The sequence below is a fragment of the Peromyscus californicus genome, unplaced genomic scaffold, assembly GCF_007827085.1.
Source record: "Peromyscus californicus insignis strain IS unplaced genomic scaffold, ASM782708v3 Scaffold_12__1_contigs__length_115047231, whole genome shotgun sequence".
NCBI lineage: Eukaryota > Metazoa > Chordata > Mammalia > Rodentia > Cricetidae > Peromyscus > Peromyscus californicus.
In genome coordinates this window covers 84,728,797-84,750,110 of record NW_026294413.1, presented here as the reverse complement: position 1 = coordinate 84,750,110, position 21,314 = coordinate 84,728,797, and the positions used below count along the sequence as shown (strand labels likewise).

General features: G+C 52.4%; 2 long non-coding RNA genes across 6 annotated transcripts in view; one reads left to right on the top strand and one right to left on the bottom strand.

Annotated features, from left to right (window-relative positions):
* Positions 1-19,470, top strand: part of LOC128107578 (uncharacterized) — a 94,426-nt gene extending 74,956 nt beyond the window's left edge. For 3 of the 4 annotated variants that reach the window (XR_008217139.1, XR_008217137.1, XR_008217140.1), the window contains 2 exons: positions 12,534-12,620; positions 18,066-19,470. This is a non-coding gene — a long non-coding RNA (uncharacterized LOC128107578). Of the gene's footprint in view, positions 1-12,533; positions 12,802-18,065 lie in introns of all 4 variants that reach the window. The other variant, XR_008217138.1, reaches the window with a different exon arrangement.
* Positions 38-4,755, bottom strand: LOC128107579 (uncharacterized). Of its 2 annotated transcripts, XR_008217142.1 has the most exons (3): positions 3,461-4,755; positions 1,219-1,353; positions 38-975 (listed from the first exon to the last, which is right to left on the bottom strand). It is a non-coding gene; the product is annotated as an uncharacterized LOC128107579 (long non-coding RNA). The 2 variants fall into 2 exon arrangements; XR_008217141.1 differs by having other exon boundaries at positions 1,219-4,755.
* Positions 19,471-21,314: the final 1,844 nt, after the last annotated feature.

Sequence of the window (21,314 nt, the reverse complement as noted above, 5' to 3'; positions counted from 1 at the left end):
GCCACCCCGAGGGGTCTGGATTTTGTCCACTTGACAGTCAGGAGGCAAAGAAGGCTTTTATTAGGAGTGACAGGGTCACAGTTGTGCCTTGGCTCTGCTCTTCTGCCCTCTCTTGAAACCCTACCTCTTTTATGGAGCACTGCCCAAATGTCCCGAGTCCCCCCACTCAAGGCACAGCCGAGGCTCTTGTCGGGGCCACATCCCACCTGTCCCTCCCTGATGCTGGCCTTGTAGCCCAGTGCTGACTGAGCGTCTCATGCCTTCCATCAAGTCTCACAGATGGTCTGAGCATGCCTAGACTGAGTTCCCGACTAACTCTGTGATCCTGGCACGAGATAGATAGTAAATGCCACCACAGCTAGGATTGACCTGTATGTCTGGGTCAAACCAGCTCAGAGGGGCCAAGCCATGTCTCCCTGTGATCTTGCTGGATTAGATTCTAGTCTACTGACCGCCATAAAACCAGCTCCCCACCCCCACCCCCACAAACTGGCTACTTGCTTGACTACTTCTTCTTCTAAAATACTGTTTCTCATGTTGCTCAGGCTAGCTCAAACTTGATATGTAGCCAACTACGATCTTGGCATTGTGATCCACGTGCCTCCACAACCTGAGTGTACTACCATTGCCCCGTTTATTTTTGTGCTAAGGATTAAACCTAGGGCCTTGTACATTCTAGACAAGCACTCAAGCAAACTTAGCTATATATACCCCGATCCACTGCTCTGCATTTATGTGTGACAACTAGATGAAGTACGAGACATACAGAGAGCGCACAGAAAGGCGAGGCTGAGTCTTCAGGGTTCCTGTAGAGCTGGGCAAAATTTCATCCAAAGACCCCAGGCATTCCATATGTAGTTCTTCAAAGGCCAGAAGACTCCTCCGTGTCCGTCCTTTATGAAGGGGAAACTGAGGCCCAGAGCCAGAGGAACCAGCTCAAATCCCACCAGGGTTAGCAGCAGAACCAGGCTGATTCTGTGTAAGGAAATAAATGGCGTTAGGGAGGCTTGCAGAGAGTTGAGGACACAGAAATGGGGAACTAAGGAAGATGCTGATGACAACAGGCACTTCCAGAGGGAAGACCTGGATCAGGTGTGTCCAGAAACTGTGCCTGGCTGCTTTGAAGGCTGCTAACCTCACCCCTCAGCCATCAGGAGGGTGGCCAGTCCGAGAAAGTCACTCTGCATTTTCAGTATTCTGAGTGGAGTGGGCAGTTACCCTTATCCTGTTCTTGGGGCAGTGCCTGAAGAGGACAGCTGGGCATCCGGATGGTACCCTCCTCCCTGCCTCTGCCGAGTACCCAATTGGTTCTTGGTTGCAGAGGTTCCAGGTGTCAAGAAAGAGTCCTGTAACCTATGGAGAAGATGGCCTCTTTAGCAGGTCCCTCAGCCTTGGATTTTGATTCCAGAGCAAAGCATCCTTGGGCAGAGCAGGGAGTTAGGAAGGCTTCCCAGGAGAGAGGCCCAAGATGGTCTCTCAAAAGACAAGAAAGAATTGAGCAGACTGTGAATGGGGCAGAGTGCTGCTAATGCATGAAACAGAGCCCAAAGCCGCGGAAAGCGATTAAAGCTTCATGCATGGATTGGGGTGGGTGTGGGGGGCACTTGAGGGCTCTCAGAGACCAGGTTGGCCTGCCACTCTTAGTAGTTTGAGTTCCTGATGCAGGCTTTAGAGCTGACAAGATGCTTGTTTGAGGCTGTGTTTCAGACAGTCTTAAGGCAGCCGACTCACTTAAGTAAGAGACGGCAAGAGGTGGGGAGATTGTTACAATAGCTCAGACAAGAGCGATGGGGCTTTACTTTGGACTTGGCAAAAAATGCATTGATAAACCCTGCTGAGGTCAGGTGTCAAGACCTAGTCTCTGGATGCCCTAGATGAGCTGGGGCCAGCCTCTCCGGGCTGAGTCCAGCAGGAGGTGTGAGGCTGGGAGCAGGGAGCAAGCTTCAGACTCAGGGCTGATCTCACTTGTGGTCAGCCTTAGGCTGTGTGGTAGGAAGAATACCAGGAGAGTGTGGGAGTGAGTCAGGGCGATCCAGCCGAGCACAGCATCTCTGGGAGGTGTGGGGCAAAACGGGCGGAAACCATCACCACTGGAGGAGACAGGAGGGCAGTGCAGAGGGAGATCAGCTTCCTCCAACCTTGACCTTTAGAGGGGAGGAGAGGAAGGTTCTACAAGAGATTAGGGATGACCAGAGAGGTGGGGGGTGGTCCCGGACAACGGGTCCCCAAAGCAGCCCCCAAAGGACAGGGCTGTAACAGTGAGAAGGGTAGCCAACTGCATTACTACACAGGTACTTGGTGGATGGATGCCTTGAGGGTTTGCTGTGGGTGGGAATGTGATAGAAAGCTTGATGGCAGTGCTAAGTGTGGGGAGAGAGGGAGGCTCTGGGGCCCAGGAGAGTCATGGAGGGCTCCCTGGGAGAAATACAAGCACAGACCCTGTCCAGGTTGGCCAGGATGTCAGGCTATCTGTGGCCAGAAGAGCTTTCTTTACCAAGTGAGTCTGAAGAGTAACAGGGATACTCAGGGGGCAACAGGACCCAGCAGAAGGACTTCATAATTTGGATGAAGTCAGTGTCTCTAGGAGTGGACAGGAGTCCTGGGTTGATGAAAAAGGGTCAGGGAGACAAAGAACGCACAGGAGATAGGAAAGAGGCAGTCAGTCAGTGAACACTGCGAAGGCTATGGGTCCAGCCAAGCCTGGAGCCCCCATGTTGTTATGGCCCCAAACTGCTGTTCAGGCTAGCCTCGACTTAAATGGCTGGGAGGGATGCGATTGATGTAGTCTGGGAAAACCATGGCCAGATGAGTGAAGAGAAGGATTCTGGGGTGCAAGAGAGGCGGTTACTCAGATGACTGAACTATTGGGACTGTTGGAGAATGAGACCAAAGCGCGGAAATGTTGGGGTTGAAATGGTTGAAACAGGTATGAAGGGGTAGCCTGGCCCAAGTTAGGCCATAGACAGGAGATGGACATTAGGGGCGAGGGTCCCTGGAGATGGGAGCTAATGGTCTAGAAGTCCAGGTATCAGATGGGCCATATGGATGCTAAGGACCAGCAGGTGAAACCATTCTCTGGGTGAAGGACAGTGAGCTGAGGCTGTGGTTAGGGACAGAAGACACTGGGAAAGTGGAGACCCTTGCAGAAATGTGACAGCACTATCACATTCCCCATCCTGTGGAACTAAGGGAATCGTGGTCCAGAAACCCATCCAGGATGTGAAAGAGTCGTGTGAATCAATTGGGAGGCTCACAGGACAGAGGGTGAGTCTCAAAGGAAACAGGGTTCTTGAAGAGCCAGTAGGAAGGAAAGGAGGGTAGGTCAGGCCTGGAGGGACAAGCGCTATGAGGGATAGGTGACCAGAGGAAGGCACAGGAGTGAGAAGCATGGCCAGGTTTTAGGAGGCGTTGCCCACATGCACAAAGACAGGAGGGGTGGTCAGCAGGGCAGAAACTTCACCCTTTCGTTCATCCATCCATTCCTCCATCCATCAAAGACTCAGGGAACTTCTGTGCCGCAAACTTGGCTTTTGTGTGCAGGATCCATGCGTCCATTCCTGAGCAAAATAGCATCCCTTACTCATGGGGCTTGTGTTCTTGATGGCACATAAGGAGGCAGGCAGACAAACTGCCAATCATGATAAGAGTGTTACGGGGTGATGAGGTTCGGGCAAAAATAAAAGGAGGTAAAAAAGTCTCACCTGGCTTGATCTGAGCAGGTGGTAGGAGGAGGCTGAGGGCTGGGGGGAGGTGGGGCTATGGTTACTCTGACAGGGTGCATGTGTGTATGTATATGTGGTTGTTGGGGTGGGTCATAATGAAGCTCCAGGTGGGTGAGAACGAGTGGGGGGTGGGGTGGAGAGAAGGAAGGAAAATAAACCAAATACCCAAACACACCGAAAGCCAAGGTAACGGCAGTATGAACTCATGCTCTGTGCCCAGCACTCTCAACCCACCCTCCAAGTTCCCCAGGTAGGTGTCACCATCCCCATGTCCTGATGTCTAGTCTGGGGCTTGGATTTTTTGTGGTCACACTGCAGACTCTAGAGCCAGCATGCTGGGCTGACTCTGTACCCACCAGCTGTGTGACTTTAGGCCCAGATTCCTTATGTGGATATGGGGTATAAAAGATGGTGTCTTCTAGGGTGGTGAGGAAGATTCAGTGACTGGCTATGTACAGGCCTCTGCACCTAGCGGGCACTGTGCCCTGTTAGTATTGTCTTTATCCAAGGTCAATGGTAAGGGAGGGGAGAGCGCCTTGGGACCAGTAGCTCCGTCTCTGCCTGCCTCTGTTGCTCCTCACTGTGCTGACCCAGCTGGGGAGGAAGGAGCTATGTCCCCCACAGTGCAGGCCCATGTCTCTGTTGGAGGCATGTGACATATTGTGGCGTGATGTGATGATGTGTTTTTCTCCTCCTGGTGCAAGACATGACTCAGAGGGCCATGCTGGGGAAATGCTTCCTCGGGCATGCCCACCTCATCGCCCCTGCTTTCTTTTGAGCCTTTGAATCAGACTTTATATCTGGCTCTGCCATTCACCAAGCCTTATTTATGCAGAAAACGGCCCCACAGTTCCAACTTGCTCAACAGCCCGAAAGATTCAGCTTTGGCCCGCGGAGGGAGGGAAGGAGGTGTGGGGTGGGTTCACAAACGAGGGAAGGGAGGAAAAAGAAAGAGGAAAGAGAAAAAGGAAGGGAGGAAGAAAGAGCCGTCAACGATCAAAACAACCTCCTTCTCCCGGTCTAATCCGGGCAGCTTTCAGGGTAGGGGTAAAGCAGTTTCCACCGGGGATCCCCCCCTCCCAGCTGTTTTCACAGGAAGCGAATCCCGGGGCGTTTTCAATGTGCCCCTCGAGGCAGAACAATGAGGCCCTTGAAGCCTGGGATCCTCGCTTCCTTCTGTTATCCCGGAGCAGGCGAGGGAGGCTGCGCGGAGGGGACCCGGGGACCTACGCGGGGGCCCTTGGTGGGGGAGGGCCTGGCCTACAGGGTGTCGCCGAGCCGCCCGGGGGAAGCCCGGCAGCCAAATCACAGGTTGGGATCCGCCGGTGGAGCGGAGGTACCCGGCGTTTATCCGGCTCCCCGAATAGGGGCGGGGAAGGGAGGAGGCGGCGAGGATCCAATTACGGCTGCTCCCGCCGGGTCGCCCGGAGGTGGCGGCGGGATGGGGACACAGAGCCTCGGGCGGGCCGGCCTGGGATGCTTGGGCCGCAGCTCCGGCCGGGCCTCAGCTGCCTCATTGTTTATTGTGGAGCCGGCCGCTCCCCTTCCCGTCCCCTCCCTCGCGCCCTCCCGCCCGCCCGCCCGCCCGCTCCTGTCCTCCCTCCTACTAGAAGAAAGAAGAGCCAGTCTGTGGAGGCGAATGAGTCATGAATAAACAAACAGCGTAGGGGGGGAGCTGTCACTCCGAGCTGACTTCCTGGCCGAGCTCGGCTAGGCGACCTCCTGGCGGGGCCCAGAAGTCAGCCAGGCTGCGGCTGCGGCTGCGCAGGGCGCATCACACAACCCGGATTTGTCTCCCTTCCATCCACCCCCTAATCGCCGGTGAAGTGCCCAGGGCCTCGATTCTTAGGCTTGTTCTTAGCCACCGCCATCACAAACATCTTGCTTTAGTGTGAGTGGGACATGGTGCCCTTGTAGTATGTTGGAATAAACCGGCATGCTATGCATTCAGACAGTCCGTTCTGGGTTTGCGGTGTCTGTGTAGGACTCACGCTCTGGTGTGTGTGTGTGTGTGTGTGTGTGTGTGTGTGTGTGTGTGTGTGTGTGTTCACTGTACGTGCAGAGGGATGTGTGTTGTGGATACTGGAACATGGTAAGGAAGAGTACATATGGAAACACAACACAAGTGCATTTGTGTCGGGGGGTCTGTGGTGTGTGTGTACTGAACGAGTATTTCCTGACTGAATTCATTTCTGTTCCTTGCTTGTGTTTAGCATGTCTCCACTTTGTCTCTTTCCTTCTCCCTTATGTGTTCCTGTGGGTCATTTGGGGCCATCTCTCCCCACTGAGTGAGGTCTCTTGGCCCCAGGCTGGCTTCAGTGTCCATCCAGCTGTGGTCACATGCAGGCTGATGGTGCTGACTAATACCTGAGGGGTCTGACAGGGCCCAGTGGGTCAGCCTCTGCTGTGGCTGTGGGGATGGGACCTATGAGAGCCCCTGTGGGTGGGCAGTACCTTGGCCAGCCCAGATCTCCTGGGGGCTGTGACCATATGGGGTCATCATCAGGGGCAGGACTATGTCATTTTTTTTCCAGCATCTCTGGAAACCACCCACACTGACCTGGGCCATGTAGGCCAGGGCTATGACTGGGCCTGAAGGAAGATGCGTATTGAGACCGAGGCAAGGAAGGAGGGGGCAAAGTTCTTGGCTTTGTCCAGAACCTTCAGTCATGTTCTCTCTGCAGGGCTGTCCTCAGCTGGTGAAACTTCCTAGCTTGGGGTTGGAACTTCCATGTAGAGAGAGACTCTGAAACTGAAGTCAGGCCAGGATGGTGTCCTGGCCAGGGAAGTAGGTGGCAGGAGAACCCTGGCCATTTCCTAGGGATTCTCCTGTCCTGTATCTCATAGACAGTTTGGAAGGCTAGGATCAACACAGGTTGGGGTGCAGGTAATAGTAGGTTCATAGCCTGACTTTTTCATCTGCCAGCTCTGGGATCTAGGACAAGCCATGTAACCTGTGAACCTGTCTTTCAAATATGCATGATTCTCCCTGGGCGGTGGTGGCTGGCACACGCCTTTAATCCCAGCACTTGGGAGGCAGAGGCAGGTGGATCTCTGTGAGTTCCAGGCCAGCCTGGTCCACAGAGTGAGTTCCAGGACAGCCAGGACTGTTTCACAGAGAAACCCTGTCTAGAAAAACAAACAAACAAACAAACAAACAACAAACAAACAAACAGCATGTTTTTCTACTCTAAGGTAGGTTGGCTACAGGAATTGAAGAGTTAACAGTGCCTGTGGCCTACAACATGATGCTTGGCTCAGGGAGTGACTTTACTCTCCACCCCAGGCCTGATCTGTGCTCTGATCATCAGGACCTAGAATTTTCCATCTTGTTTATTCTCCGGCCTAGAGAGAGGCTAGGGCCCATAGATTTTGTCTGGAAATTGAGGATACAGAAGCAGTCCACACTGTAGGTAAGGGGGCTTTGTGGGAGCCTGGTCGGGCTAGCCTCACGTGCTAAGCTGGCCCCAGTAGCCTGGACTTAAAGCATCTCAATGGGACTTTCCATGTAGAGAATGGTCTCCACCTCCTCAAGACATATTCTGTCTGTTCTTGGGTTACTTTCAACTTATAAAAAGAAAGATTCTTTGGTCTTCGTGGGGTTAAAAACAAGCCCCAAATCCAGCCAAAACTTAGGTATGAAATATCACATGGAAACGTGGTCTGGTCTTTCAATATTTAGATACACCGACTTACATTTCTTTTCCCTCTGTCTTCCTCTTTGTCTGTTCCTCTCTCTCCCTTGTAGGCAGGATCTTGCGATGTAGCTCAGGCCAGTCTTGAACTCCAGATACTCCAACCTCAGCCTTCCTAGGGCTGGGATGACAGGCCTGCTCATGGCTCACACTTCCACTCTGTGAATGTAGACTGGAGTTGAGCCACAGGGTCCCTTCAGGGAGGATGCAGGCTCCCCAGTAGGCCAGGGTCTCTGTTGTTCTCTGACTGATTCTCAGACTCAACCTGGCAGGAGGATTGCCTGGAGGCATGCGGAAAAACTCCCTTTGCTGCCCCCACCTAGAGCTTCAGGGAGAACTGCCTCAGGGTTTCTAACAAGTTTCAGGTGACATGGCTGCTTCTGGTGGTCCAGGGACCCAAGTGAAGAACCACAGGGCCATTTGAGGCTGCCATGGGCAGATCGGCACACTTGGCCCATTGTTTGTTTGTGGACTAGAGAAATAGTTCTTGGTACTTAAAACTCTAGCAAAAGTAAGGAAATTAAAAAGGGTAGGGAAGTGGGTGGGGATAAGGCTCAGTGGTAGAACACCCAACTAGCATGCACAAGGTCCTAGGTTCAAACCTAGGCTTTATATAAGTGTTCACATTCATAGGCATACGCACATATGCCCCCACTAAATGAATAAATAATAAAAGTATCATTTACTCTATAAAGTGGAGAAGGGCATATGTTTGTATATGTTCACTTTGCATATATGTCAAGTAAACACAGTCAAGCTGCTGCAGTGAGGCAGGCCCAGAACACAATAGGAGTGTGCCATGTGGCTGCTACTGCTTTGAGGTTTCACAGGGCATGCCTCACTCATTTACTTTATCTGCATGGACTGTCAGGTATTTGAAGACCTGACCCCTGCCTGCCACAGCCAATACACTGTTTAGACAACAGTGATTTGAGTTAGGAGGGGAGGCCGCAGGGTGAGAAACAGATCTCATCTCCACCCTCATGAGACTCACAGACCAAGCAGACTAAAGAAAGAACTGCAATGTCCAAGAAGGAATCAGAACTGCAGTCATAGTGAGGGGCTGAGAAGGAGAATCATGGGGGATGTAGGGGCTTCCTTAAATCTGAATGGCCAGGGACGCTTCTCTGAGGTCCTTGTCCCATGGAGGGATAGTGTTGGGAAGCAAAGGGTATCCCCGGGCCAATTTAATGATGAAAGTAGGTGAAAAATCAGGGGGTCTGGCCTCCATTCTTGGTTCTGGATCCCTTCCCGAGCTTTGCTACCTCTAAACAGTTCGGACCTCTCAATACCAGCCCACCGCTCACCACACTCGGAGAGCAGCCAGGGCCTGAGATTGTTGCTTTGATTGACTCCTTTGATCGTTGCTTCCTCTGGTCTCCAGCTCGGACCCTGTGTTGGTACTCAGTTCTTCGTGCCATCCCATGATGTGTTCAGGGGCTATGGGATGGAGAATTCATTTGTTTTTCTAGAACTCAACCTCTAGGACCCCTTGGTCCTATTCATGTATAGAGAAGGAAGCTCAGTCTAGTGCTTTCCATGCCCCAAAGTTCCCAGCTAATCTGTCTACATTAGCCTGAGTCAAAAGGTAAGATTTTTGCCCTTGTCACAGAGGCCAACCAAGGTTGAGCACAAAGCAGGGAAAGGGACAGGGACGTCTGTTTGCATCTTCCCAAACGCCTGAAGGCATTTGCCTGGTTATGGTGAACCAGTGGTAAAGTCTTCCCCTATTATGCCCACAGCAGACTCGTCAATCATGGGCTGGGGCTATAGCTTAGTGGTAGAGTGCTTGTCTGTCACGCATGAGGACCTGGGTTCCATCCATCCCAGAAGTGCTCATGCACACACATACACAAACCAAAACAGACAGAACCTACCAAGCAATCATGACGTTTTCCCACAGAGCTCACATGTAGCCCCAGAAGCCTCTCAAAACAGTCCTTAAAAGGGGGTGGTGCTGACGAGTCGGGGTTGGCTTATAGACTGAAATGGATTAGCCATCCTTGTTTTAGGAAGAATTACGTAAGTACCATCTGGACTCTGAAGTGAGAAATAGGGTATGGACCTAGGTGGGATTTGAAGCAGGATGGTATGAGCTGGACTGGGCTGGAAGCCAACGAGAGGAGATTGGGGGAGTTGCCAGGCTGTGGGCAGGGCATTCTTCTGAAGAAGGATGTGATGGCTAGGAAGCATCAGTGAGGAGCCAAGACAGAATGAGGCATAGGGACTGGGTTCCATGACGGGCCTAGCTCTCTCCTCTTCTCTTCCCTCCTATCGATGAACAGTCATTCTCTCCCCAAAGGCTGGAACACTCCTACCCACAGTTAACAGCAGATGCAGGGGGCACTTTGAATGATCTCCCTGTAAGTCAAGGAAGCTTTTCCAGACATTAGCAATGGGGATCTTAGTCTCAGAACAGCAGGGCATCTGTCACAGTTGTGGTCCCTTGGAGAAAGCATAGAGATAGTGGTGGCTGTAGACATCCTTGATGGGGCCAGAGTCCTAAAGGAATTGCCTAGACATCTGCAGCCTGCACAGAGGTCTGGGCTGTGGCCACAGACTAGCTCTAGGGTTCTGGACTCCTGGAGAGAAAATCAACAGAATGGAGGAGCATCCCTGCCTCCTCTGCCTATCCCAACATCCCTACTGGTGGTCTGGCTCCTGCTGGCCAGGTTCCCAGCTTTGGCATGGGGATGGGGTAGGAGCAACTCTGCAGATCCCAAGCTGGGTGGGGACACTCCCACCCACCACCAGCCATCATAGTGTCTGTTGGGTCGCTGCTCCATTCTGACTCAGCCCTTGAGGGAAGGGATGCTGAGGGACTGAGTCAACAAAGCCTCTCTTCTTGCAAGGCTTTCTGCCTGCATCTTGTCTGTCCGTCCTCTCTGCTCCCTTGTCAGCTTCCCGAAGGTAGGAGGAGGCTGCAGTCCTTCAGCTGGATGCCAGAGTCCAGCACTAGCCCTTGCCTATAGTGGAGTCACGCTAACCCAGGAAAGACCACATCTCCTTGCGATCTCTGGTGAACTCTGCTGAGGTTTGCTTGGGACATGGTGGGCCTTGGGCAGCTCTGGGGCTGGGCCTGGGTGACCTTGGAGAATTTCAAACATTCCAGCTTACCATTCTCCAAATGCCATAGCCACGTTCTTCTGCTCCAAGCCCCCTGACTGCTGTTGGTTCTGCCTGGAGTCTCCATCCCTTTGCCAGTCTCTGGCTCTCCCCTGTCCTTCCTCTCCCTGTGGCTCTGGGGAAGGCCTTTAAAGAGCCTACATGGGGACCTCTCAAGCTGCTGGTGAAAGAGAGGCTTGGCTGTCATGGAGACCACCTTTCCTCCACATCTGTATGCTACAAGACAAATTAGACTCAGCCTCTTCCACTGTTCCTGGCTTTGCTGTTTAACTTCGGGGCTCGTTGGAAATGCTGGTGTGTGGTATAGGGTCAGAGCAAACTGCCCATCTAGATGAGCCTCAGTCTTCTGGCTGACTCTGTTACTCAGGAGTCCCAGTTTCCTCCACTATAAAGTGGAGTGCCTGTTCCCACCCTCTAAGGTCCTTGTGAAAGTTGTGGGTGCCGACGTACCTGCTCCCACAGTATTGCTCTGCCTGTAATATTTTCCCCTGTCTTTTGCTTGCATAGCTCCTGTTCCCCTTTGGGGAGAGCCTGCTCAGTGTTACCTCCTCCAGGAAGCCTTCCCTCATCAGCAATTCCAGGCAGATGTCCCCATCGGGGAACCTTCTTCTCTTCTCCTGTAGCTCATTTGTGTACCTTCCTCATTAGACTGTGAGTTCCCCGAGGGCAGGGGCCCTACCGAGGATTCCTGTACCGAGCCCAGGGCCTGGTACTTCAAGGGCATTCAGTGAATATTTGCTAAATAGATGATGGATTTAAACAACCTCCTGTGCAGTGGGGACCCAATAAAATGCAGCCCTTCCTATGGAGTATGGTCCTTGAGACCACTGGGCCTCCCGCTCGCTCTCAGGATGCTAGTGGATGCTGTTGTCAGGAATCTCTGCTCTGCCTGGGCGGGTCTGCCTTCAGGGCTGGGATGGGGGTCGGGGAGGGAAGGGCCTCCCACACTCAGTCACTGATGTAACCAGGGGAGGAAGAGGCCAGGTAATCTGTGCCTGAGGCCTGTGCCCCACCTGGGCACTGCCCAAAAGGAAGCCCAGTGTGCCAAGAACTCTTAGGATCTTCCCCAGGAGAGGAGGATGGTGGAAATGGGTTTTCTCACCTTCTAACAGGCCATGGCTGTCCCCAAGCTCACAGCTAAGGGGAGCGTCTATGCTTGTGGAAAGGAGATGATAGTTGTGTTCTGCCTGGGTTTCTGGATCATGGTTTACATCCCCAAACTGTGCCTGGCTTTTTCATTTTCTGACCTCACAGGCCTGACTCACCTGGCCCCTTTCTCAGGCCCTCAGGTGCGTGCTTTTTCACTAATCTGGGTCTCACTTTCATGTGTCAAGTGGGACAAAGGAGCTTAGGAGCTGGGTAGTATTTGGAGGGTCTGGTAGACTAATCCACACCCACTACATTTCAGTATTTGAAAGCCTATCAGTTATATGCTCCTAACAGAATGCAGAATCCTTTCGGTTACAGGTGAACTATGGATGCTCGGCAAATGAGACACCCACACATAAAAGTTTATGAAAAATGGTGGGGATGCAACTCTGGGGCACATTTACATGGATGGAGTGCTCCTTGAGACTGTAATGGGTGGTTTAGGGGGCAGCTGGCCGCTAGTTCCTCTCAGTGCTTGGAGGATGCAGGTCTGCAGCTACCAATTTGTTATGCAAGGCTGTGATTAGCTGGACATCACAAATCAGTCACAAGAGTCCGGTGGTCCTAAGGAGCATAAGGGCCCAGAAGAGCCTTTACTCTGGACCTTGTTCTGCTCAAATAACACACAAGTGTGGGGACACACTTCCCTGCCCACTCATACATGTGTGTGCATATGTATGAACCTCCATGCCCACGCTCATAGGAACAGTATTGCAGACTGATTTATTTACTTGCATGGACTCCCTGAATCTATCTTGTCTTATTCTTCGTTCAGTGTCAGAATGTGATGTCCAAGTAATGTCCAGAGAGAATCTACTGTTTTGTTTCTGCTTTCTTTCAGCCATCACCATTTTACAGGCTGGAAGACTGAGGCCTGAAGGCAAAAGTGTTTTCTTTGCCTAGGATCCAAAAGCAAGAAGGTGGCAGAGTGAGTAGCAGCAAAGAAGATACCAGAATGTCCTGGCCAGTGTTGGGGCTCCCCTGGGAGGTGACATCTGCCTCAGTGGGGAGTGTGATATAAGTATTGCCTCCACTCAGCTCTCCTATTTTATGGATAGGAAAACTGATGGGGCCTCAGTCTCGCATCCAAGACCACAGAGTGAAGCCGGGTAAGCTCTGAGCCGGGGCTGTGGTTTCAGCCTACACAGCTGGGAAATTCCAGGCCTGAAGCTGCTGCTGGCAGCACAAGGTTCATTCAGAACATAACTGAAAACTAGTGATAATAAAAAAGGAACTTAAGAAACCGAGTTCCATACAGAAGCCTGGGGACCAGCCGTTCCCTGCGACTGCTCCTCAGAGCTGCTTGCCCGCCCAAGGCCTTGTCCACTGCTTGGATCCTGTGGCCAGCCAGCCAGCCAGGAGCCCTGGCAGAGCCTCCCCCTGAGCCCTGCCCCCAGTCCTGCTGACACAGGCGTCCTGGCCCCTTACCTCCCAGCCCTGCCTGCCTGCTGGCAGCCTGTGGTAACAAGATGCCCTTTGTGTGTGTTGGGGGGAGGGGGCAGTGGGCAGCTCCTGTGCTGCCTCTCGCTGCTGAGTCACAGCTCCTGCCAGCTCTGGGGACAGAGAGTTGCAGGTGACTGGCCAGGCGGCAAGGAGCCCAAGACCTTGGAGATGACCTCAAACAACCCCTTCCTCAAACAGTGGGGAAACTGAGGCTGAGAGGGGGAAGAGAGTGTCCTAGGCTTTCCTCCAAGCACTTGTCAAGGGGGAGCAGACTTCCTGTGGTCTGGGGGCTCCCAGGCTTGTGGGGACTTAGTAGTGTCCTTTGTTCCCCAGAATAGCTCTTATGTCAAGGAACACATGTGCACAAGCTCACACATGTGCATGTGAGCAAGTGAACATGTGTAAGTCTGTGATTGAATGTGTGTCAGTATGTAGGCTTCTCTAAGGTCCCCATACTTCCTCCCAAGACCTCAAGACCTGGCCGGACGGACACTTGTCCCTTCCATCGGAGGTGACCTAGGCTTGTCCTTACCTGCTGCCTAGACAATTCCACCAAGGCAAGTGTGTATCTGTGATGGACAGTTCACTCCTTCACAAGTCACCCCTGAAACCAAGGTGACCTGTCTCTGCTCCCTGGTATAGTGCAGTGTGGGACTCACAGTGGTTCTGGCCAGATGGATGGCTCTGAGAACATGGGCTTCAGAGCCAGGCTGCCTGGGTTGGACTTCTGGCTCACCGATGACTTAGGCTCTTTGCATCCTCCCTGGGTCTCCATTTCCTCATCTGTAAAGTGGGGATCCCAACAGACTTGCTTCTCAGGGTTGTAACAGGAATTGGTTTTTACCCATGAAGCTCTCAGAACTCCTGGCCATTTCTGGCAGGCCCTTAAGAAGTATTAGAGTCTATTTTTATTAGTTAGTCCTAAGTGCTTTTCCTGAGCCCAAGCAAGTCCATGGGAGATGATGCAGAGGTCCGGAGGTGACTTGAGCTCACAGCCTGGCTGCAAGTGAAGACACAGTTTCTTTGGTCCCCTGACAGACAGGCAACAGGAGTGGAGGAGGCTTTCCCTGGGAGGACATGCCTGTTGTGGGCCATGGTCCCCTGAGTGTGGCCGCTCTGATTGTAGCTCCAGCTTCTCTGCGGTCCCATGGGCCTTCCAGCTATGGAAGGAAGGAAGACAGGGTGGCCCCTGGCTATAGCTGGGCTTCGGTGACTTTGGCTGGCAGTACGATCTCTTTTGCTGCTGTGTGTACTTCACCTAATGCTGGGGATGACCATCTGGGTCCCAGGGCTCTGAGGGGGCCTGCCGGCCATCTGCCTGCTTGGTATTGGCTGCTTCCGAGAAGCAGCAGGGTGGCTTGGGCAAAGCAGCCCCCCTCACCCCCTGTATACCCCTTTACTTATCTCTTTTCCCTGGCTGCCATGAGGAGGATCATTTTAGTTCCCTGCCTGAATTTTCCATGGGCATACACAGGGCCCAGAAGTCAGGAAGCCCAGCTGTTTTATATATCCAGTATGTCCAATAAGAAGGCAGGGAAGTCCTGTCATCCTCCTGCTTCACGCTTTCAATTCGCACAGTGTGCAATCCAGGCTCCTGTGCCGCCTGAAGGCCTAGAGGCTGGCTGGGAGGAATATTATGGACTTAAGGTTGCAGGAAGCTCCCCATGACCACCTGGCCTTTACTTCTGAGCCTGGGGCCAGGTATAAACTATCTATATCCTCAATAAGACACATGTACCCAGGCCCAGGGAAGGGTTCTTTGCATGGTAATGCAGGGTTACAAGAAACTGAGGGATAGTTCTCCAGAGTTGGAGGCTGGCTAGGACTGGGAGGCAGCCTTGCATTCATTCTTCATTCATTCATTCATTCATTCATTCATCCCATCAATTTTCTGAAGGTAGGCTCTGGGATAGCAACCTTGATAGCTGAAATAAGAACTAAACCTGGGCTGACAGCATGGTAAACTCCAGGGTGGGGTGTCTTAACACGGAACCCAGGAAAAGCCGCTGAAAGGCACCTCCTGGAACCTGAAGGGAAGGTGGTAGAGAACTGGGTTGCTAGTCTCACGAGATTGACACCACTGTGCCGGCTGGGTGTTACCAGAGCCCTAGCCAGAGGGCGTGCAGTAGACGCTGTGATACCAGGATGTGATAGAATCTCCAAACACACAAGTGGCTTTCCTATGGCCTTCTGGAGGAATTCCTGGAGACGACACATGAAGTCATGCCTGCCTGTTTCCAGATTCTGAGAGATGGTCCACTCTCCAGCTCCCGGGTTTCCCCAAGGTGAAGCTGGGAGAGGTGCCGAAGAAAGTCTGCCTTCTCTGGCTGGAGAGGAGAGTGGAGGGCCACGAGCTGTACCGAGCGTACTTTCTTACCTCCTTATCGAGAGCTCATGGGTGGCCGCCTATGCTTCTGGCTCTAGGAGAGCTTGGGTGTGGCCAGGCAGGCTCGGGTGCTGGGTGTAGAATAAAGGCTCCATTATGGGTTGAGGGAATCCTGGGCCTTAGGAGGCATGGCCACTTAGGAGCCAGAGTCCAAGCCGCTGGCAGTGCTCCGTTTCTTTTCTGGGCAAGGTCATGGGCTGGCTTGAGCAAAAGGCCCCGCAAACCCTGTCCCCTAGAGACCTTGGCCAGACTTCTTGCCTCCAGGAGGGTGTAGAACCAGGATCTCTCTCCCCTTGCTCCTTGGTCTCTTGTGGCCAATTAGGCCCTTAGAAGGTGCTCCCTCCAGATGAAGGTGGTTGGTCTACCTGCCTTCCGCTGTTGTTCAGGCCAGTCTCTGAATGTCCCGTCACCACTTGAGGTATTCTTGCTCCTCTGCTGACAACCAAAGCTACTGACTGCCTAGGTCCTAAGTCTCTCCACACCTCATCACCTCTGCGGCCCCTCTTCCTGCTCACGTCCTCCTCGTCTGTCCTGCAGATGATTCCGTCTCTGCACGGGCTTCAGGAGTCTCTGTGGCGTTCCCCGTGTTTTCCTCTACGTAGCCACCGGAAGAAGGTGCACAGAATTGGATCAGGACCTTGCCCCAGGCACTGCACCCTGGGCTGGCATCTATGTCTTGAGAGCTGACCTAGTCACCTTTGCTCTGTCATCTCCCCGTTCCCTCCCTGTCCACTGTGCCTCAGTGTCCCGGGCTCCCACCTCTCTGCCTTGCGGGCCGGCCTTCCGCCTGATTCTCCTTCCCAGGCCACTGTGTGGCCTGTTCCATTTCACCTGGACTTACACTGAATTCTCATTCATCCGTGTGTGCACAGGAGTCCGGGTGCCCACGTGTCACAGCATGGGTATGGAGGCCAGAGGACAGATTGAGATGTTGGTCCTTGCCTTCCACTTTGAGACCGAGTCCTTGTTTGTCACTAGCAGGCCTTCGAGTTTCTGTGGATCCTTCTGTCGCTCATGGCTAGGATTGTGGACTTGTACTCCTTCCGGCTTCACACACGTTCTGAACATCAGAACTCAGTTCTTAATGCTTCCATGGCAAATGTTTTACCCCTAGAGCCATCCTCCTACCTTCTCTCAGGTTTTGAGTCTGAGTCTTTCTGTCTCTCTCTGGTGTATCTCTCGGGCTGGAAGGCTGGACTTGAACTCTTCATCCTTCTGACTCAGTCTCCCGGCTGCTGGAACAGTAGGCGTGGCCACTCTACTTCCTCACTAAATCTTTCACTCAGCTTTGCTGTCTTTGGTGCTTACTCTCTACATCACTTGAACTAGAATGTGAGCACCAGGACTCAAGGACATTCCTGTCGCCCTCACTGCACCCAGAGCTCAGCAGCTGTGGAGGGAGGAACTGTCTGATTCTTAGAGACTCACAGTCGGCAGGCATCAGAGCCATGGTTTTCGAAGCTTCTCTGTGCTCCCAGAAGCTTCCTGGAGGCACAGGGCAGCAGGGAGCTGTGTGTGTGTGTGTGTGTGTGTGTGTGTGTGTGTGTGTGTGTGTGTGTGTGTGTGTGTGTCTGCTCATGCCCCCCGGGAAGTCCTTCTATTCTCTTGTTTTGGGCAGCATGGTGTTAGCTTCAGAGTTTAGAGCTGCCAGGCAGTGGTGGCCCACTCCTTTAATCCCAGCACTGGAGAGGCAGAGGCAGGTGGATCTCTGTGAGTTTGAGGCCAACCTGGTCTACAGAGTGAGTTCCAGAACAACCAGAGATGTTACACAGAGAAACCCTGTCTCTAACAACCAACAAAAAGAAAAAAAGAAAAGAAAAGAAAAAAGAAAGGAAGGAAGAAAAGAGAGAGAGAGAGAGAGAAAGAAAATAAGAACAGGGTTTAGAGTTTATTCTGACCTGAAATAGCTTGGCCATGACTTTCCCTGTTCCTTGTCCTGTTCAGAGATAGGTATTTCTGTGGAAACTTCCAGATGGCTTTTGAAGACTGTGGCTTGTTGAAAGGCTGGGTGATGCAGGGTCAAATGTCTTATGTTCACTCTATTCCATTTCTCCTGGGTCAATGGCAAGGCACCAAAGTGTTTGACCCTCAATGTCCTATGGGAGCTGGGCCCCCCCGTGCTGCCTGGACATTGGTGGAAATGCTGGCTGGCATGCCCACCCTGATGTCTGTGCTTCTTTTTGTATTGTGCTACCCGCCGCGCAACAAACCAAACAACAAAACCCCAAAGCCCAGATCAACGACCACAAAAACAACCTTCCACAACTCTCCACTCTTCTAGGGCATCCAGGGTTAGGAGAGGCAGCAGCGTCTGGGCTGTTCAGGCTCAGCTGGGCAGCAGGAGGGCCACTATAGTAGTTGGGGGTGGGGGCAGCTGTTGTGGTGTGCCCCGCTCTCTCGAAATAATTTCTAGCGTTTGTCTTTTGGAGCACATAGCAGTCCAAGGTAGCCCAAGGTCAGAGCTTCTGTTTTTCGATGTCTTCACGGAAAGGGAGAAGAGAAAGCCAGCACCAATTCCAATTTTTTTTTTTTTTTTTTTTACAGAGAGCTGGCTTGGAGCCAGCCACCAGCCATGGAAAGAAGGCAGCTAAGTGCTGGAATTTACCTGGCTGCATCCTCAAAGGGCCTGGAAGGCAGGAAGGAGGCAGCCATTTCTGCGTGAGCCTCGCTGTGCCAGCCCCGTGCTGAGGATCTCATTTGGCCCTTGGGATAGGCTAGATGTTGTTCTAAGAGCTTTGTGTGGATTGGCTCATTTTGATGAATTTAATCCTTCCTGTATCCTTGCTGTTGTATAATTGTTCCCATTTTAAAGACAGGTTAGCTGAGGCAATAGAAGTAAAATAATGTGTCCAAGGTCCCACAGTCCTCATGGGCTTTGTTGAACCCCAACTTTATAATGTCTTAGCAATGGGGATCTTTATCATCATTAGGTCCAGCCTGAAAGGGGTTAAGCAACTTCCTCAAGGTCACCCAACATGTGGATGCAGCCAAACTGGGATTCCAGCTCTACTCTGGGTGGCATCGAGGGAGTATGTTGTCCCATGCTTAAAACATGGCTGGTCTCAACCCAGACTCAGAAAGACAAACATGGTATGTACTCACTCATAGCAGGATACTAGACATGAAACAAGGATGACTTGTCTGCTACTCACATCACCAGGGAGGCTACCTGGAAAACAGGACCCCAAGAAAGACACAGGGATCGCCCAATGACAGAGAAATGGAATGAGATCTACATGAACAGCCTGGACATGAGTGGGGGTAATGAAAGGCGAGGGTTGAGGGAAAGAGAGCTTGGGGGAGCGGGAGATCCCAGCTGGATCAACAACAGAGAGGGAGAACAAGGAATAGGAGACCATGGTAAATGAAGACCACATGAGAATAGGAAGAAGCAAAGTGCTAGAGAGGCCCACAGAAATCCACAAAGATACCCACACAACAGACTGCTGGCAATGGTCGAGAGACAGCCCGATCTGACTTACTCTGGTGATGGGATGGCCAAACACCCTAATTGTTGTGCTAGAAACCTCATCCAACTACTGAGGGATCTGGATGCAGAGATCCATGACTAGGCCCCGGGTGGATCTCTGGGAGTCCAATTAGCGAGAATGAGGAGGGTTTATATGAGCGAGAATTGTTGAGACCAAGGTTGGATAAAGCACAGGGACAAATAGCCAAATGAATGGAAACACATGAACTATGAACCAATGGCTGAGGGGTCCCCACTGGATCAGGCCCTCTGAAAGGGTGAGACAGTTGATTGGCTTGATCTGTTTGGGAGGCATCCAGGCAGTGGGACCAGATCTTGTGCTCATTGCATGAGTTGGCTGTTTAAAACCTGGGGCCTATGCAGGATTGTTTGGCTTGGCCTGGGAGGAGGGGACTAGACCTACCTGGACTGAGTCTACCAGGTTGACCTCAGTCTGTGGGGAAGGCTTTGCCCTGGAGGAGATGGGAATGGGGGGGGGGGTTTGGGGGGAAGGTGAGGGGGAAGGGAGGGGGGAGAACAAGGGAATCCGTGGCTGATATGTAGAACTGAATTGTATTGCAAAATAAATTAAAATAAATTAAAAAAAAAAAACATGGCTGGTCTCAGTTCCTTGGAATAGTCGGGTTGGGGACAGGGGACTGTCATGAGCCCCCTCTGATTTCCTGTACCACGGTCTCCATGTGGACACCTGTGTTTCCAGTGTAGACCTGGAGGAAGAAGCCCAAATCCCCAGGAAGCTCCCTTTAAGCCACCGCCTTTAGAGGGATATCAGGAAAGAAACAGATAAAGAGGCCGTGTCTGGGCCCCACAATCCAGGAACAGACCCCCGCATGCCACAGAATGAAGTCATGCCCCAGAATGAAGAGAGGTTCCTGGGCTGGAGCCAGGCTCCATTCGGATTTTATGAGTTATGAGTGAGCTGGTTTCAGCACACAGGCCTGTGCCCAGCTTCCAGTGCTCCCCACCACGCTGTCTTTTGGAACCTCCCTGCCTGCTGCCCCCAACTCCAGTAGAACGTCTCTCAGGAAAGGTTGAGGATGTGCCCAGATCTGGAGCTCCTTGGAGTCAGGGTCCTGGTCTCTTTGGGATTATCTCTAGGACTTAGTGTGGGAAGAAACTAGCCTTGAGGGTAGAGCCAGGCCTGCAGCCCTCTTTGGACCCTGGTGTCTCAGAATATGGAGATCTCTCCCAGGCATCACTTTTCTAGCCTGTACATTGGGTATGGTAGCTCATAGTTCCAACTCTGCCCTGTAGTCAGTCCAGTAGCCGCCAAACTTTGAATCATGCTGGAATCTTCCAGGGATCCTAAAACATGTAGATGTCCGCTTCCTTCTCCAGGTGTTCCGATTTAATAGGTCTGTGATGACCAGGTGTGGGCAGGGGTGAGCGCTCCTAGGTGAGTCCTGTGTGGGGTCAAATGTGGAAGCCTCTGGGTAAGTCTTCACCCCTACAGCATCCCGTCATTTCCTGTCAGCATCAGACCCCTGTGGTTCTCTTGACAGCCTGTACAGTTCACTGTCTTTATCCCAATGTGTGGGTTCAGGGATCCTTCTGCTCTCTCTGTATCTGTCTGTCTCCGTCTGTCTCTGTCCCTCCACCCGCCCTGCCTCTCTGCTCCTCCTACCTCAGGCTCTTCAAAATAGAGGCAAATTCTAGGTGTCTGGGGCAGGGAATGGTGTCCTTGGGAGGGACATAGTGAAATCTATGGGTCTGTAGTTGGCAACCTGAAAAGGCAGGCTGGGGAAAGAAGACCACGCCTTCTGGAGTGGTCAGCTGGGAGTCAGCGATTTATGAGAGAGAGAGAGAGAGAGAGAGAGAGAGAGAGAGAGAGAGAGAGAGAGAGAGAGAGATATGCACCTGCATAGTTTGCCTGTTAACCTCAGCCTCAATGGCTGGATCTGAAGAGGCCCAGGTGATTAGCGCTGTGTTAGGACCTGTGTGTGACAGTCACATAGGAGAGGTGGCTAGGTGGAAGACTTCCATCTCAGTGGAGGACTTGGAGGCTAAGTTGCAGTCATCTAATTTGAGTGGGCATCCCGAGGCATGGCATAAACCCTGCATCTCTGGGTTGCCTCACTGGGTTGGGGAATGGGGTATCTATCTCATCCAGCCTCACTTTCCCGTCATCTACAAAATGAGAGGCGCTATATGTTAAGGCAAGGGCAGAGGGAAGGCTCATAGAAGTACAATAAGGTATCCATCTGTGTACTCATCCATACCCCATCTATCCGTCCCTCCCTCCTTCCTTCCCTTCCCTCCCTTCCTCCTCCCTCTCTCCCTCCCTCCCTCCCTCCCTCCCTCCC